The sequence below is a fragment of the Elephantulus edwardii genome, unplaced genomic scaffold, assembly GCF_000299155.1.
Source record: "Elephantulus edwardii isolate Elephantulus edwardi_28Jun2011 unplaced genomic scaffold, EleEdw1.0 scaffold00011, whole genome shotgun sequence".
In the NCBI taxonomy this organism is placed as follows: Eukaryota; Metazoa; Chordata; class Mammalia; order Macroscelidea; family Macroscelididae; genus Elephantulus; species Elephantulus edwardii.
Window position 1 is genome coordinate 12,635,984 of NW_006399761.1, and position 10,728 is coordinate 12,646,711.

The following is a 10,728-nucleotide window of genomic DNA, read 5'->3' on the forward strand; positions in this document are numbered from 1 at the left end:
TATGTTGTGGATTAGGACTACTAAAGTTTTTCCAAGCTTTTCTTGAATGAAGTTTACAGTCCTTGACACGTTCAATGCAATCCCAATACAAATACCAATTCCATTCTTCAGCGAGATAGAAAAGGCAATCTCCAGCTTCATTTGGAATGGAAAGAAGCCACGAATAAGCAAAGCACTCCTTAAAAATAGAAAAACGAGACATTGAAGTGGAAGAGTTGTTGCGGGGAGAAGGGTGCAACAATGAATGAATGGAATTCCAAAATCTCTGTAGATGTTCATTAAAATGAAAAATAAACAAACTAAATTTAAAAAAACAAAAACAAAAATAGAAAAACGGTAGGAGGCATCTCACTCCCTGACTTAAAATCCTGCTACACTGCCGTGGTAGTCAAGACAGCATGGTACTGGTACAATGACAGACACATAGATCAATGGAATAGAATTGAGAACCCGGAAATCAGCTCATCTATTTATGGTCAATTGATTTTTGACAAAGAGATGAAATCATTTAGGTGGGGAAATGACAAATGGTGTTGGCAAAATCAGCACTTCTATTAGTGAGATTTTGCTTTTCCTGGCTTGGGAGATTGAAAATGCTCTTTGTTAGATTTCTGTCAAAGAAAAATGTTGTGGGAAATAGAACAAATATCTTACACACACCACTAAATGTACTAAAACAATAAAGTGAAATCTTCAGGTGTCAGAAATGGAGAAAGAAGAATTGAAAAAAAAAATGAGTGATATCTGAGGCAAAATAGGTCCATAAAGAATAGGAATTAGGGCTGAGAGTTTAATGCCTGAGCCCATACCAGCAGAGTTAGTGCTGAGAATAAATGAAGAGTCTAAAGAGTGGCCCTATCAACTTTGATAAATGTCGACAGTTGTAGAGGGGCTTCAGGCCTTTTGTCCATAGGGTCGCTATGAGTTGTGCGCAACTCAAAGACAGTCAACAACAACAACAACAACAAAGAGTGGCCCTGTTATGAGTAGAGGATCTCCTCCCTTTAGTCTGAGAATTAGGAGAGAAACAGACTGATTACCTAGACTGGCAGTGGGCCATGCATCGTCCAGAGGACATACCTTTCAACATGGCAAGAGTGAGGTCCAAATTGAAATTCATTAGTAGTGCCAGGGATTCCCCACAAAAAGGTAGCAAAAGCAAAAGTTAAAGAGCCCTGATGGATGAAACCTCCCCTTGGTAATTCTTTCCAACCCTGGACATACGAGACACCATGGGAAGAATTAGCTGAGGTCAGAGGGTAGATTACAAAGAGGCAAGAAGGCAAACAGCCAGGGAAGGAAGTGAACAGAATCAGTACCCTGAGACTATTTTCCCTCGGTGGGTGTGTGCGTGGGCTTTTCAGTGGAGAAATACAGCATCCTTTTTCCAAATAGCTCTGAGAAAATATAAGGAGTTAAAACACTATAATACAAACTCCAGTCAGGTACCGCATTCAAAATCAACACACTCCAGCTTATGAAAATGATATTAAAAAAAAAAGTCACCGCACGGAAAAAGTTTAGCCTTCCTGCTGAGTAAAACTTGGGTGCGGATACAGGAAATGTTTGATATATGACGTTTCTTCTTTTTCTACCATGTAGAAACAAAATGGCAGGACCCAATCTGTGCCTGGACATGATTTTCTAGCCCCAAAGCAGCACCAAACACAGAGGACCCAGAAATACGTGTCACGTGTGAATATAGTCGTCTTCTTCCTTAGATCAGATAGGAGGAGTGGTGACTACAGAGCAAAGATGTGGAAGTGGAAATACTAGACAACCTGGTATACTAGACAACCTGGTGTACTAGACATCATGGTATACTAGACTCCAGGAAGCAGGGGGAAAAGGAAGCCTCAGTTAATACCTGTTGTTGTTGTTGTTGTTGTTGTTGTTGTTGTTGTTGTTGTTGCCTTCGAGTTGAGCACGACTCATAGCGACCCCATGAACAAAAGGCCTGAAGGCCCTCTACAACTGTAGACATTTTTCAGAGTTACAGCGTTTCCGGAGGCATGTTGTTTAGGAAGTGCATGCCACTCCTGCTTCCAAAAGTTAATACCTAAGGGGGTAAAAAACCAAACTCCAAACTTGGACACTAAATTTGGAAGGACTAGGGGAAGAGTTTGAAATCATATGAGCTTAAAATAGGAGCATCCATATTAATGAAAGGAGCACAGGACAGGATTCCTAAAGCGTCTTCAGAAATATATCTCAGGTTTGCTTTGTCCAGTTCAGTGAAGAGTGAGTTGACCAATATCTGCATCCCACATCACTCTTAGAGATGAAGGTTCTGATGCTAAAGGATGAGGGCTTTTTTCCTTTGTAAAGAAAAGAATTCGTAATTGTTTGAGAGACCAAAACGAAAACACCACTAGAGAGCTGACTAGATGCTAGCTGCTTGCTTGAAATGATTTTAAAATGTTTTCTGGATGTAAAAATTACCAGTATAGTCAAGAATAAAAATTAGCTTAAAATTCTTGGAGAGAAAACAAAAAAAGCCTTTTTTTTGATCACATGTTTAAAATTGAAAATCAATCTTTCTAGAGACAGGGGTTATACGTCTTATGCTGAATTCCTTCTAGCAGAGATTAGATCAAACAACCAATGGAAAGAGGAGGTCACGTTTCACAAGGCATTGCTTTTAGTACACCATTCCACCAGATACCCTACAAATTAAAGATAATATATCCGGCAGATTAGGAAGAGCATTGGAAAAGATTCCAGGTATAAAAATAAAATCTCTATGCAAAAAATAAAATAGTAGGCATATTTGGAAAAATGAGACAAATACTTAAAATTTTTTTGAAAACTCAATACAATTATACAGAATTTAAGAAAATCAGTCCAGGCGAGCTCTGGTGGCCTAGTGGCAAGAAGCTGCACTGCAATCCCAGAGGCACACCGTTCGAATCCACCAGATGCTCTGCTGGAGAGGGAGGAACAATCTCCTCCTGTACCAGTCGGATCTGATTTGACGGTACACTCACACAAAAATAATAAAATTTTAAAAAATAAAATAAAATCAGTCCATTGTAAGATAGAGCTAAAGAAATCAGGTTAGAGTTGGTTGTAGGTGGTTTTCCCCCTAGAATTAAAGCTAAAAAATATTTTTAAAAGACTCAGAAAATAGAATGGTACTCTCTCAGAAGAACATAATAGAAGAAATAAGGAGGAAATATAACAGAAAAATGACCATAATATATATACAGATCTGTCTTAGGGATGCACCATAGAAGGACGGAGACATTTTCTTCACATACTTTGGACATCTTATCAGGAGGGGCTAGTCTTAGGGGGAAAAACCCATTCTGGCAAAGTGGGGGATCAAAAAAAGGGAGGAAGACCCTCAGTGAGATGTAATGACATGGCTTTAACAGTGGGCTGGTGCATGGGATCGCAGGGAGGGCCAAGATAGGGCAGGATTTAGCTCTTGGGTCCATAGGGCCACCGCTTAACATGAGTCTTAGTTGACTTAATGGCATCTAATGATTGCAATAATCAGTACTGCCACTGGTTGCCCAAAAGTCAGTACCCCCTTTTATTTCACTTAGCATAATATCCTCCAGGGTCACCCATTTTATATAATATATCATGAGTTCCTTATTTTTCAATGCTGCATAGTATTCCATTGTGTCAATATACCACAGCTTCTCTATCCATTCGTTTGCTAATGGGCATTTAGTTTGTTTCCAACTCTTTATTTTGTGAACAAAGCTGCAATAAACATGAGTGTGCATATATCTGCTTGGGTGGCAGTTATGGTTTCTTTGGGGTATATTCCCAGTAGTGGAATTGCTGGGTCAAATGGTATTTCTGTTTGTAACTTTTTGAGAAAGCGCCATACCACCTTCCATAGTGGTTGCACCACTGAGTAATCTTAAGAACCAAACTGGGGGTGGGGGAGATAACTTGAAAGTGATTTAAAATTTGTCAAGTAACAGAAATATGTAGGCCTTTAGGGCCTCATCTTCTAAGCCATGATTGTCTAAAATGTTTAACAGGCAAATGAAAACTGTTGTTTTCATAACTAGGACGATTCTGTGAGTATAGGTACATACACATATATCTATTAGGAAGCCCTCCTGGTGTATAATAGGGAGTTGGAGTAAGCCAAAGGCCCCATTCTTGTGATTTACAGCCTCTCTGAAAACCTGCAGGAGGGTGAGCTCTTAGCCAGTTCTGACTCCATGGAAATGACAGTGACAGAGAGATACAGTATATATATAAAAAGGGTAGTTTGTGAATCAAAGCTTCACTGACATTTCTCATCACACCAACGTTGCCAGAGTTGTTTAAAGAAATGAGTGGTAGGAATGCCCACATCTACTGCAAGGTGGTGCGTGGGCTGTTCCTATTATCCTTGCCCTTAACATTGTTCCTGGTGAATCCGAACAGTCCAGAGACATGTAGCAATTCTATCATACCTTGGTACCTTTTTTGTATATTAGCCTTACCAGCACATTAAAGAAAAAACGTTGAAATTATGATTTCAAAGGAGGAAATGGAAGTAAAATTTTATCCCTGCAGGAGTGTAGGTTGGGGAATTCATGAAGTGATTGTTATTGTTGTTATGTGCCGTCAAGTCACTTGCACCTCATAGTGACCCTATGTAGTTAGAAAATTTCTTTTTCAGATTCTTTCAAAGCGACATTGCCTAAAACTACTTGTTATCTTAGTGGCTTTCTTTTGTTACTCAAAGCTAGGAAAAGAAGACTAGGATATTTGGCTATTCAGACCTAGTGGATAATTGATGTGATGTTTTGGGATTTTGTTTATCCAGAATCCTGTTGGGCAGGAACTGAAGCTGCTAGTGGAAAAGCAGATAAATCCATGAGCGGTTCAATACTTCCTATGCTGGCCCTGGGTAGGAGGTGAAGAGCCACCAGGGTCTTCAGTGAAGGCTGCCCTCCCTGGGGTGTGGTCAGGAATCCTGCAGGAGGGTGAACTGGGACCCACCCATGCAAGATCAGGGTTCCTGACCTTCTGGAAACTTCCTGCAAGCTTGAGAAGTGAGACAGGATCCCTGGAGGGGCAGGCTTAGCAGTACTCAAGGCTGTGGCCAAGAGAACTGTTTTCATGATTAACAGATATCGCTCCACCCAGGTCAGGACTGTCAGAGATTCCTTAGATGAATGGGAACTTGAGGCTGCGCCTTGGTCTCTGAGGTGCCTTGTGACAGACCTTTGAGCTGTCTGTCCCTCCTTTGTCGTCCAGGAAGAATTCCTCAGAGACAAGAGGGTGACCTTTAACAGGAAACAGTGGACATTGTCACTCCTCACACAGTCTCAGGGTCTCTAAAGGGTTGAGAGATTGCATTTTCCACAAGTGTTTTAAAGTCTTTGGCTGCTCTGACAGGAAAGGAGGCATGGCACTGCTCGGAGTATTTCCTCTGAGACGTTGAACCCCACAAAATAGGAAGAGGGGGCGGGTTGAAGTGGGAGGGGACACAGTGAAGGCTGAGCCGGAGAGGAGGGTGGAAGAGAGAGGGGGTGGCTCTCCCTGGATTTCCTGGGCGGGAAGCAGGAGGCCTGTTTCCCCTCTGTTCTCTCACAGGGCTGCCTGGCCTGGTCAGCTTTGCTGTGGGGCCTGAGGGGATGAGGGCCCTCAACCTGCCTGACAGACTTGGGGACACACCCATCCCATAGCAGATGCAGCGCCCTACGGTCTCAGGCTGGGAAGGCTTCTGCAGACCAGACCTGCTGTCACTGTGTTTCCTCTCTGGCTTCTAGTGAGTTTCAGGCAGCCTGTTCTGGTAGAGGGCGGAGTCAGCCAGGTGGCATCTCCCAGGAGGCCAAACACCAAAACATAGGGGCTCTGCCAGCAAGCAAACCCCCAGTGTGGGTGGGTGCAGAGGGGGCCCCACCAGCTGGTGTCAGGGGAAGTGCAGGGCCGGAGGGAGCAGGAAACCAGATTCTCGAGCCCAGCTCTGACACTGCCCAGCTGTGTGACCCTGAGAATGTTGCCTAACCTCTCAGGTCATGGTTCTCTGCCTGTTAAATGATGATAACGCCAAGAGCTACATCAGAGGCCAGAAGCGCGTGATGCATGAGATAATGCATGGAGAATGCTTTGTAAACAGCAACACTGCTTCACGTTTACTGAGGGCTGGGGCTCAGGATGCTGTATGAACTTTACATGTACTTTTTGTATGGTTGGTTTTTTTAAATTCATTTTAATGAAAGTTACAGCGACTTGGGGTTTCCAGTCATTCATTGTTGCACTTTTCTCCCTGCCCACCTCCTTCCCCCTAATTAACCTTTCTCCTTGATAAGTAAAAGGAAAAAAACCTCTTTCATTGCTATGCAATCCCTTCCCCAAGCCCACTACACTGTAAAGACTTCAAGACTCCTGTAATGACAATAATAACTAATCATATATCTCTTTTTTAATTTTTATTAATTTAGTTTGTTTATTTTTCATTTCAATGAACATCTACAGAGATTTTGGAATTCCATTCATTCATTGTTGCACCCTTCTCCCCGCACAAACCCCTACCCCCCCCCTTTGCTCCTCTCCTTGAAAAGCAAAAGGAAAACTCCCTCATTGGTACACAATCCCCCCCCGCACCTCCCCAAACCCCACCTCCTACCCCCAAATATAATCCACTCTGCAACCCTCATTGCATACTCCTACGATAAAAATAATGCCCTAAAATATAATACTTTTAGACTATTCTCTCTTTTAAACTGTTCCCTCCCTCATCTGTTGCAGTGCAGTATACATCATTCCTCCCCTTCTTCTCTGCCTTCCTTCAACCCCAGTGCCAGTCCTGTTTTACAATAGTGGTTCTAAGCAATATTTATCCTTTTGCGACTGAGATATTTCACTCAGCTTAATGTTGTCTAAGGTCATCCACTTATGAGTTCCATGTTTTTTAGTGCTGCATAGTATTCCATTGTGTGAATATACCACAGCTTCTCTCTCCATTCATTTGTTGATGGGCACTTGGGTTGTTTCCAGCTCTTTGCTATTGCAAACAAAGCCACAATAAACATGGGTGTGCTTATATCTGCTTAGGTGGCAGTTATGGTTTCTTTAGGATAAATTCCCAGAAGTGGAATTGCTGGGTCAAATGGTATTTCTAATTGCAACTTTTTTTTTTAGATTTTATTTTAATAATTTTAATGAACATTTACAGAGATTTTGGATTTCCATTCATTCATTGTTGCACTTTTCTCCCTGACCAGCCCTCCCCCCTACTTGCAACTTTTTGAGAAAGCACCATACCGCCTTCCACAGGGGTTGCACCATTTAACACACCCACCAACAGTGAATAAGGGTTCCAGTTTCTCCACAAACAAGCCAGCATTTGTTGTTTGCTGTTCAGTCCTTTGAAGTGGCTGTGAACAGCCCACTGACTCATCTCCCTCCCCCTCATGGTGACCTCTGACACAAGGAAATGAAACATGACTTGTTGCTGGGTCATCCTCATGATGGCTTGTGGCCAGAACCTTTGCATGCAGGCCATCGGGTTTTCACTGGCCAAATGGACAGAAGCAGAACTGTATGTAGGATGCCTTTCCTAGTCTGTCTTCGGGAAGCTCTGCTGAAACCTGCCCTGCGACCTAACAAGACACAAAGGCTCCCCAAATGCAGGAAACCCATGGGGGGGGGACCCCCTCGGGGAAAGCCAGACTTCTCCCACTTAAACCTCACACCCTTTGAAGCAAGTTATTATCCCCATAGAAACGGGGATAACAATGGGGAAAGTGGGACACAGAGAGATTAATTTGCCTGTAGTCAAATGACTCTTTATTGGCGAAGCCGGGATTGAAACTAAGTAGTCTGATTCCGAGCACCCTTTTTTAATCACTGGCAATGATACTGTAATGTGGGAAATGTCGATACGCACTGCCGGATCCTTCCCGTGGTGACTTCTCCATCCCAGACCTTTCCCAGACGCCCTTTCCCCTCCACACCACCCTCATGGACAATCTCATCATCGCCCACAAAGCTCATTCATTCGCTGTCACCTTTCTGCTCGTAATTCCCACATCTCCGTCTCCAATCTAGACTTTTCTCCTGGTCGTTGAACAGTGACTCGGATCGTCCTTCCCGAATGCCATCACCATCCAGACCTAGCACCTCCCTGCCCTCCACACCCGCTCGCTCCGTGTCCCCTCCTCGGTGCAGAGCGCCAGCACCCTCTCAGATACTAATATTCACCATTATTTCACCAACTCTTTAATAATCACTTGCTGGCATCTGCCAATTCTACCAGTGTGTCTCCTGTTCTCTTATTTGTGTTCTTCCTGGAAGGAGTTTTAAAGCAAAGTTTCAGGGATTTTATGTAGAAGTGATGTCTCTGCGCACTGTTCTTGAGTGTCTGTGGGCTCGTGAGTGAAGCAGACCTGATGACGTAAGCCTTCCACGATGAGGTCATAAAAGGCCGTTTATTGCATCTCGGAGTTCAGACGATTGACTGACTCCCTTTAGTTGCCAGGTTACAAGGCCAAAGGATTCCAGCCACGGATCAGGCTTCATCTCACGTGCTTTGGACGTGCTACCAGGATGGAATAGTCCCTGGGAAAAGATACTATCTTTGGGAATGTTAGGGGTCACAGAAGACGACCTTCAATGAAATGTAACGACACTGTGACCGCAGCGCCGGACTTCCAGCTTTCCAGTGACTGTGGAGAGAGCACAGGCCAAGAAGTGCTCTGTCGCATGTGGGATTCACAGGAATCAGAACTCACTCAAGGACACAATGATGTATTTCTGCTTTTCAGATAATGGCATTGCAGAACATTCACTGGATTAGAATATCTCTGTGTGTGTGTGTATTTCTCTCTGTATGTAGTTGGTCACCACTCTGTCCTCCATCTGTGTTCTGTTTTCCTTTTACACTGTCCTCTCTTAATTAGCTCAGGACCTTGGGACTCCACTGTGTGTGTGTGTGTATGTACACGTATGTGTGTATGTACCGTCAAATTGGATCTGATTGGTACAGGAGGAGATTGCCCTCCTTCTCCAGCAGAGCATCTGGTGGATTTGAACCACGCACCTCTGGGATTGCAGGGCAGCTTCTTGCTATTAGGCCAGAGAGCTCGCTGGGACTCCACTCTTCAACCACAAACAGTGGTCCCCTCACTAGTGTCCCTGCCTCAGCCTTTCTCATCCTGCCCATTCTCTGCACAGTTGCTGGAACTGGTCCTTCTCAATTCATTTAAATCTGAGTAGTTTTGGCCATTAGGTGAAATTCTCTAAAGATCCCCCGTTGCAGCCAGGCAGTCTCTCCTCAGTCAGCCGGCCCTCCATCCTAGTGCCTGTGCTCACACCTGGAGCTGCTCACTCTGGTTGGAGTATGCCAGAACATGTTTTTACTCCTCCGTCCCTGTCCATTCTGTTCCCTCTGCCTGGCCTGACCGCCCCTTCGCTACGTCTGTAGCATTTTATTCCTCCTCTGCTTAGCGCAGTATCACTGTCTCTGAAGCTCTTGCCCCAGCAACCTCAAGCTGAATGAATGGCTCTGTAGTGCCTGCCTCTGAGTAGCCCTTGACTCGGTTCCCTGGAGAATGTCGCTCTGGTGACATTGTCTGTAGGTTGCTGTGCTGTTAACCTGGAGGGAGTGCATGACCAGCAGTTAGAATCCACGGTAAAAGGCTGGGCGGTCTCCTTCTGTGCAGTTTACAGCCTCCAGAAACTTGCTAGGGGGTCAGCTATGAGTCGGTTCTGGCTGGACAGCCACGACTTGACCTTTCCTTCTCTGTAGTTCCAGGGCTTACCACATACATAGCCTGCCTGGAATACTGCAGATACTTTGCAAATGAGGCCAAGATTTTGACTTCTGAGCTCCCAATCCAGAGAGCAGCCTTCACCCTGTGTATAATTTCTCTTCTTAACATATAGCCAGTAAGAATAGCAAAAATTTAACAGAGCAGCAAACAAAAAATGTTGGCGAGGTTGTGGAGAAATCTGAACCCCTATTCACTGTTGGTGGGTGTGTAAAATGGTGCAACCACTATAGAAGGCAGCATGACACGTTCTCAAAAAGTTGCAAATAGAAATACCATTTGACCCAGCAATTCCACTACAGGGAATATATCACCAAAAAAAACCCCATAACTGCCACCCAAGCAAATACATGCACATCCATGTTTATTGCAGCTTTGTTCACAAGAGCAAGGAGTTGAAAACAACCTAAGTGCCCATCAACAAATGAATGTCTAGAGAAGCTGTGGTATATTCACACAATGGAATATTATGCAGCACTGAAAAACAAAGAACTCATAAAATATTATACAAAATGGGTGACCAGAGGGGACATTATGCTGAGTGAAATATCTCAGTCACAAAAGGACAAATATTGCATAATGCCACTGTTATAAAATAGGACTGACATGGGGGTTGGGAGGAAACTAAAAAAAGAGGGAATAAATAATGTACACGGCATTGTAATAGATGAGGGAGAGAACTTTATAAAAGGAATATGTGATTAGGTATTATTAGTATGACAAGAGTCCAGAATAAGAGCTGCATAGTAAAGTGGTCTGGGGGTCAGGGTGGAGTGGGGTTGGGTGGGTACTATATAACAATGAAAGAACTTTTTTTTCCATAGAAAAAAGAGAACTGCGAGATAATGTACAAAAATGAATGAATGGAAATTCATGTTCTTGATAAACTTTCATTAAAATCTCAAAAAGAAAAAGAAAACACACACACACACACACACACACACACACACACACACATACATATAGCCTCAGTCAAGTCCTCTTCCAAAAACAC